Here is a 7392-nt window from a genome sequence, read left to right on the forward strand (position 1 = left end):
ATTCCCATCTATATTCAATCTTTTTTCTCTATTCTTCTGTAAGATCATATTTCTCATTTCTCTATCTTTAAATGTAATCAGACAATCCCCTGTAAATCTTTTTACTTTTGTTGATTTTACTCTCATTCTAAATACGTTTTGAACTGATTTTGCCATTTCTTCTATTGATAGGTCCAACCATTGCGCTAGTTCTTTTATCAATTTCTCCTTGATGTTTTCTCCTTGTGACTCTGGCACAGCTCTAAATCTCAGATTAACCTCCCTCTGTCGTAATTCATTCATGGCTATTACATCTTTCATATCCTCTTGTGCTTTATTTAGTTCTATCATCTCTGCCTTTATCTTTTCTTCTTCCCGCCTAACATCTTTCATTTCCAATCTTGTCTTCTTCAGTCCCTCTTCTACCGATTGTGTCCTTCTGAACACTTCTTTAATTTGGCCTTTCAGTTCCTTAACTGTTTCATCAAATTTTTTATCCATTCTCCCAATTTTGTTGTCTACCTGCTCTAATTTAGACTCTAGATTCTTTTCACTCTGTCTGATTTCTGCAAACATTCTTAAAATATCAGCCTTGAAATCTATTTCTTGCTTAGACCCTTTCCTCTCCGCAGGTGTCCCCCCATCAGTCCCCTTCTTCAATGGGTTTGACATTTTATTCTGCTTAGTCCCACCAATAAAGATAATAACCTCTTGCCAACCCCTCAGAGTTTGTCAATTTGACCCTTTTCCAATTATTCAATTTCGAATTTACACTTCTGGTTATTTAAGATTCGACTACCAACTCCCAATTTTGCCCTCTTACAATCAATAATCCCAGGTATAACTGTATATCAGTTTAGAGTCCATTCATAGCCGCCTTCTTGCCTCTACTCAGATTATTCCACTTTATAATCAGTTACAAAAAAAGAGAGATGAAGTTCTTCCAATTCAGAAGCGGTCTATGAGGTACACCTCCAGGACAAAAGAAAAAAAAAGGATAACAAGGCAATTCAGTGTCTAATTTCAGCAGTAGTAGAAAATGACTCAGTTCTAGTTCAAAATACTTTAAATACCCAGTTTATATCCAATGTCCAATGTCCACTATTCTATCCACTCTTCAATTACCAACAAGTTGGGAAAAGCGGTACGTCCTTCAGTAAGGAACAAAAAATAGAGAAGATTGAAAAAGTAAAAAGTACAAAAAAGAAGAGAAAAAAGACAAAAATGAAGAACGACTTATGTTATCTTCCTTCAACCACTAGAGGTCTCAAAGTCTCATTGATATTTCATTGTTCCAACAGAGAAGGGGGGGGGGGAAGGGAAGTAACAATCTATATATATATCTCCAACAATTCAAACTCTTCTATATCAAAGATTCAAAAAAGAAGAACAAAGCAAATCAAAAATAAAAGTATTTTACAGTAGCCAAAAGTTGTTCCCAAATGTTCTTATTCTTTAGTATTGTTCCTGTTTGCTGAGCTTGTAAGTTCTTAATGGCGTCGGAACCTTCTCTTCCGTTTCTGTGCCTTTTGTTTCTGTAAGCGAAAATGGAGGAACGTTCCTTCCCTCAGTTTAATCCCTCCGTTACACCGGGGACTTCAGATTTATACAATTTGCTCTTCTGCTCTCCCTTATTTTAATAATGTCTCTAATATAATGTATTGTCGTAAAGAATTACTTTTTAAACAGTTTTGTATGGGAGAGAAACAGTATCCGCTAAGGCAACTCACTTTCACTTTCCAGCTCTGCCGGTTGTGCTGCGTCGGAGTTGATTTCGGCTAAAGCTGAACTCCGCAGGCTTCTCTTTTCCTCTCCAGGGCTTCCTTGTTGTTCAAATTTCTAGTTTGTAATTAATTTAGCCTCGGATTCCTTTAATTTGAGAGCGTAGCGCTTCCTCAGCAAGCTCGGGGCTTCGCTATTCGGAGGTAGATAATGGCTTCCCTCGACCCGCGGTTCCGCTCCGCCGTTCTCTTCACTTCTTTCGAAGCTACCTGACGGCCGGGCTTACCGCTTCTGGTCCCGCCGGGAACCTGCCCTTCTGGACACCCACCAGAGGTAATTTTGGGGGCCACCGCGCCCTGTAGCACCCCTAATCCTCTCAAATAGCCCGGGATTCCCCTCACGGTAAAATCCCCGCTTGCGACGAGATCGCGCTGCACCGGAAGTCATAAACACCAATCTTTCAACCAGAGAAGACATGAGGCTTCGTAATATAGCTTCAAATCCGGTAACCCAAAGCCACCTCTTTCTACAGTATCTATTAATATCTTATGCTTTATTCTTGGTCTTTTACCCTTCCACAAAAAGTTAGAAATTTCTTTTTGCCACGTGTCAATACTGCTGGTCTTTCCTATAATTGGAATTGTTTCGAATAAAAAGAGTAGCTTCGGTAAGACTGCCATTTTAATTACCGAAATACGGCCCAGGAATGATAAGTTTAGGCTTGTCCATGTCTCCAACTGTCTTTTGATGTCTTTCCAATAATTAATATAATTATCCTCATACAAGTTAATATTCTTTGGTGTTATCCATAATCCTAAATACTTGATTTTGGGGTAGATTTAAATTTGTATTATTTTTTCTAATTCTGCTTTTTCATCTGGCAACAAATTTTTAACTAATAGTTTTGTCTTGTTTAAATTCAGTTTAAACCCCACAACTTTACCGTAGGCATATATTATTTCCAACGCCTTTGTTAAACTCTGTTTTGGTTGCTCTGTAGTTATGATTAGATCGTCAGCAAATGCCCTCATTTTGTAACTTCTATTTCCCAGCATAATCCCTTTTATTTCTTTTTCCTCCCTAATTCGTTTACATAAGACTTCCAATGTTAGTATGAAAATTAAGGGGGATAGTGGGCAACCTTGTCTGACCCCTTTACTGATTTCACACTCCTGTGGTAAATTTCCATTTATTATGATTTTAGCTTTTTGTTTTGAATATATTGCTTCAATCCCTTTTATATACTGTATACCAAAATCCATATGGTGTAATAGACCTTTCATAAATTTCCAGGAGACCCTTTTGAAAGCTTTTTCAGCATCTATGGCCATTAAGACTGCCTTCTTTTCTATTCTTAAGTCTAAATACTCTAATAAGTTTATAATGTTTCTAGTGTTGCTATAGATGTGCCTCCCGGACAAAAAGCCAGCTTGGTCATTGTGTATAATCATCTGGAAGACTTTTTTTGATCTTTCAGCTAAAATATTTGCATATAATTAATAATCGCTATTTAGGAGTGTGATAGGCCTATAGTTGTTAATAAGTAGATTGCCCGTTCCCTGTTTTGGCATTAATGCAATAAGGCTGTCTTTCCATGAGTCCGGCATGGTTCCATCTTTTAAAATGTTGTTCTTAATGGGTCAGACAGTATGTCCTCAAAATTTTTATAATACATTGCCGGTAGGCCATCAAGCCCTGGTGACTTTCCTATCTTTGCTTCCTTAATTGCTCTTTGAATTTCGTACAATGTAACAGGGGCATTCAACAGTTCGTTTTGTTCTTTAGTAAGTTTCGGAAGACCGTTCTGTTCTAAATATTCTTCAACTTCTTCTGATGTTTCATTTCCTTCCTTATAAAGGGTAAAGGTAAAGGTACCCCTGCCCGTATGGGCCAGTCATGTCCGACTCTAGGGTTGTGCGCTCATCTCACTTAAGAGGCCGGGAGCCAGCGCTGTCCGAAGACACTTCCGGGTCACGTGGCCAGCGTGACGAAGCTGCTCTGGCGAGCCAGCACCAGCGCAGCACACGGAAACTTCCTTATAGAGTTCTCTAAAGAATTCAAGAAATCGTTTCTCTATTTCTTTAGGGTTGTTTATTATTTTGCCTTCGCACTTAACTCTATTTATAATCCTTTCTGCCTCTCTCTTCTTTAGTTGCTATGCTAATAATCTTCCTGGTTTATTAGCATGTTCAAAGGTTTTTTGTTTCAATAATCTTAGTTTCCATTCCATTTCTGCATTTATTAGCATTAACTATTGAGATTGTAGGATCTTAATATTTCTTTTTAATTCTACACTATTTGGTTTTTTGTATAATTCCAGCTCGCTTTTTCTAATCTCCTCTAAGATTTCTTGTTGTTGTTTTTCCCTTTTGTTTTCTTTGAATTACGTTTTGTTGAATAAAGAAACCTCTTAAGACAGCTTTACTAGGATCCCAGACTATCTTTAAATCAGTGCCCTTATTTAAATTCAGTTCATAAAAATCCTTTAAGGTCTTTTTTGCTTTTTCTATTATTATTTCATCTCTCAATAAAGTTTCATTTAATCTCCATCTTATAGATTTCCTCTTTCCCCAAGTCAGCATTACTTGTACTGCATTATGATTAGCTATTGTCTTTGGTTGAATTTCAGATTTACATATTTTGACTGTCAAATCTTTTGTTAGCCAGATGGCATCAATTCTTCCTGCCGAGTTACTAGGGTAGGAAAAAAAAGTGTATTCTTTCACTGTCAGATTTTGTATTCTCCATGCGTCCTCTAAACTTAACAAATCTACTAACTGGAAAAAGGTTTTGGGGAGTTTTATTTGCTGTTTTTTAGTAGTCTTTTTGGATCTGTCTAAATCAGGATTTACCACGCCATTTTGGTCTCCTAAAAATAAAATTTTCTCTCCAATAAAATCCCCCAACTCTCGTTCCAACCTTTGATAAAATCCACTTTTTTTTTTCATTCGGTGTGTAAAAACCGATAACTTTAATTCTTTCCCCCAGGACTATTATTTCTATGACAACGACCCTTCCTTGTGAATCTTTATAGATCAATTTCGGCTCCCAATGCTTTTTTGCGTATATTACAACTCCATTCTACTTATATTTATCTGAAGAAACAAAATCAAGCCCCAGTTTCTTATTGGATAAAATTCTTGTGTGTTGTTTTGTGATATGAGTTTCTTGCAAACATATCAAATCCAATTTCTGTTTGCTGAATATAAATTCCACCTTTTTCTTTTGCCTTTATCATTTAAACCATTAACATTCCAGGTAACAATCCTTAATTCCATTATTTACTACACAGTGATTCAACTTCTTAACAAAAAAAATAAAATAAAATTTTTAAAAAAGAAATTCAGAAAAGTCACTTGTCCTTAATGCTTAAGACTCTTCCTCCTCGGATTGTTTTTTAAGATCGTCCGCCCCTCCTCCCAGCTGTCTTTTACCTCCTAACTCCTCTCTATATGTTCTCCAAAATTTGTCAGCGTCCTCCCAAGTAACAAATCTTCTCCTTTTCCCTTTGTAAAAAAAGGAAATTCCCTCAGGGAATTCCCATCTGTGCACAATTGATTTTTTATTTAGTGCTTCCACCAACGGTTTATATTTTTCCCTTTTTCTTAAAAGCCTCGATGGAACAATTTTATGAATGATTATGTCTGTTTCCTGAATTTTAAGTTTTGTCGTACTGCTAATTTGTAGTATTTTATCTCTAATATCCATATTCACAAAAGTTACCAGACAGTCCCCTGGCCAATTATTAGCTCTTGCAATTCTTGATCTGATTCTAAAGGCTCTCTCAATTTTATTTCTCATTTCCTGTTCTTCTATTCCAATCCATTTGGCTAATTCTGATGATATTTTTTGCTCTATCACTTCATCTGGTTCTTCTGGAATAGATCTAAATCTCAATGTTTTTTCTCTTCTGTGCATTTCAGTCATAGAGATTGAATCTAGGACTGCCTCATGGGTTTCTTTCATATCTGCCAGCTCTTTCTTAATTTTTTCTGTTTCCCCTTTTTTTTCTCTGTTCTCCTTCTGTACTTTTCTTAGCCCTTCCTCCAAACTTATCGTTTTCCCTTTTAATTCTTGTACAGTCTTTGTTATTTCCAAATTTTTAACCACCAGATCATTGATTTTAACCATCATTTCTAACACCGTTTTTGCATTTTCCTCTATTTTTTGCCCCATCTTATCCAACTTTTGATCTGTTGATCTTATACTGTTGTTCATCTCTTTCTTCATCTCTGAAATGTCTTTTCTCAGTCCCAGGAGAAGATCTCTCATTTCCGAATTAATTTCTGTGTCTTGATTTGCGTTTCTCCTGTTAGGATTTGCAGATAACACTGCTGCCGCTGGATTCATAAATTTCTTATTCACATTTGACATAACCAATTATTATATAATCCGTTAGTACCCGTAGCTGCTTCTTTTCCTGACAAATTGTGTTTTATAATGCTTCTATATTACACCTCTAATGCACACTGTCTCATCGATGATAATAATAACATTTAACAGGGAAAAGGAGAAAGCGAAAAATAAAAAAATAAAAATAAATTTTTACTCAGTTACCAGTTTTGTCCACTAGTTGTCAGAAATCCCCTTGTCCATTTCCCTACACATGTAACCAGCCTTTATATAACTCTTCTGTTACTTGCAGAGTAATTTCCTCTTGCCACCAATAGAGGGGAGCCCAGTAAACCCCCCGCCCTGTCGGGAGGGGCTTATTTACTTAACAGTTCTTTAAAATCTTCTCTTGGCTTCCCCAGGCTCTTCTCACCACAAAAACTTTTTTCCCCACACCCCCTTCAACAGTCAAGAATAGTGTGAAGTAAATCAGCAAAACTGGTGCAACTTCTACAAATTTTAACACAAGGAAGTCAGGCCTCAATACTACACAAAAACAAGAGCTTGAATGTCTATTGTCTCTCTCATTCATCTAAGAAAGAGCTGGCTCAATAAGAATCTCAAGTCCAGAAGCCCAAAGCACCTTTAGCTCTTTCCTCCACCAAGAATCCTTACTTGCTCTGTGGAGTGCAGCACTAGGATTTGGGATGATCTATAGAACCTCAGATGTGTTCATCTCTTTCCACCATATCGACTATCAATTCAAATAACTGTCTGGAATTTTTTAACGAAAGGGAGAAAGGCTTTCTGCTGCGTAAAAGTCTGTATATCGGATGTCTCTCACACATAAGCTCTCTCAGCAAAACATTTTTAATCACTCCATTAATTTAACACTGGGGTTTGGGTAGGTCTTTAAGTCTTCAGGCCCATTCATTCCTTTCCTCCATATCGTCCATAATTGCCTCAGACGTTCTCCAATATATTAAAGGGATAGTTCACCTTTTAGTCTTTTCCCCCTTATTTCTTTCTTGATTTGATATTACAGCAGTCCATGCAAGCTGTTGTAAAACAATATAATTGTAATTCTCTTCTCCACCTTGTTTTTTCCTGGATTGTATTTCAAAATGCAATGGGTTTGACCTCCTCTTTCTCTTGCATTAATTAAGCATCTGGTTAATCTCAGCTATCTTTCCATTCACTTCGGTTGAACTCCCAGTCCTTTGTACAGCATCCAGCTCAAAGAAGCCTCTAGCTGCCGTAAGATTTATGCTTAATTACCTATGTTTTGATAGCTTTTTCCAGGGGACCAACCGTGCTTGCAGATACCAGACGCCTCTTTTCTTTGGAGCGTCTGCCGCA

This window comes from Podarcis filfolensis (assembly GCF_964270895.1).
Source record: "Podarcis filfolensis genome assembly, chromosome: W".
Classification (NCBI taxonomy): Eukaryota; Metazoa; Chordata; class Lepidosauria; order Squamata; family Lacertidae; genus Podarcis; species Podarcis filfolensis.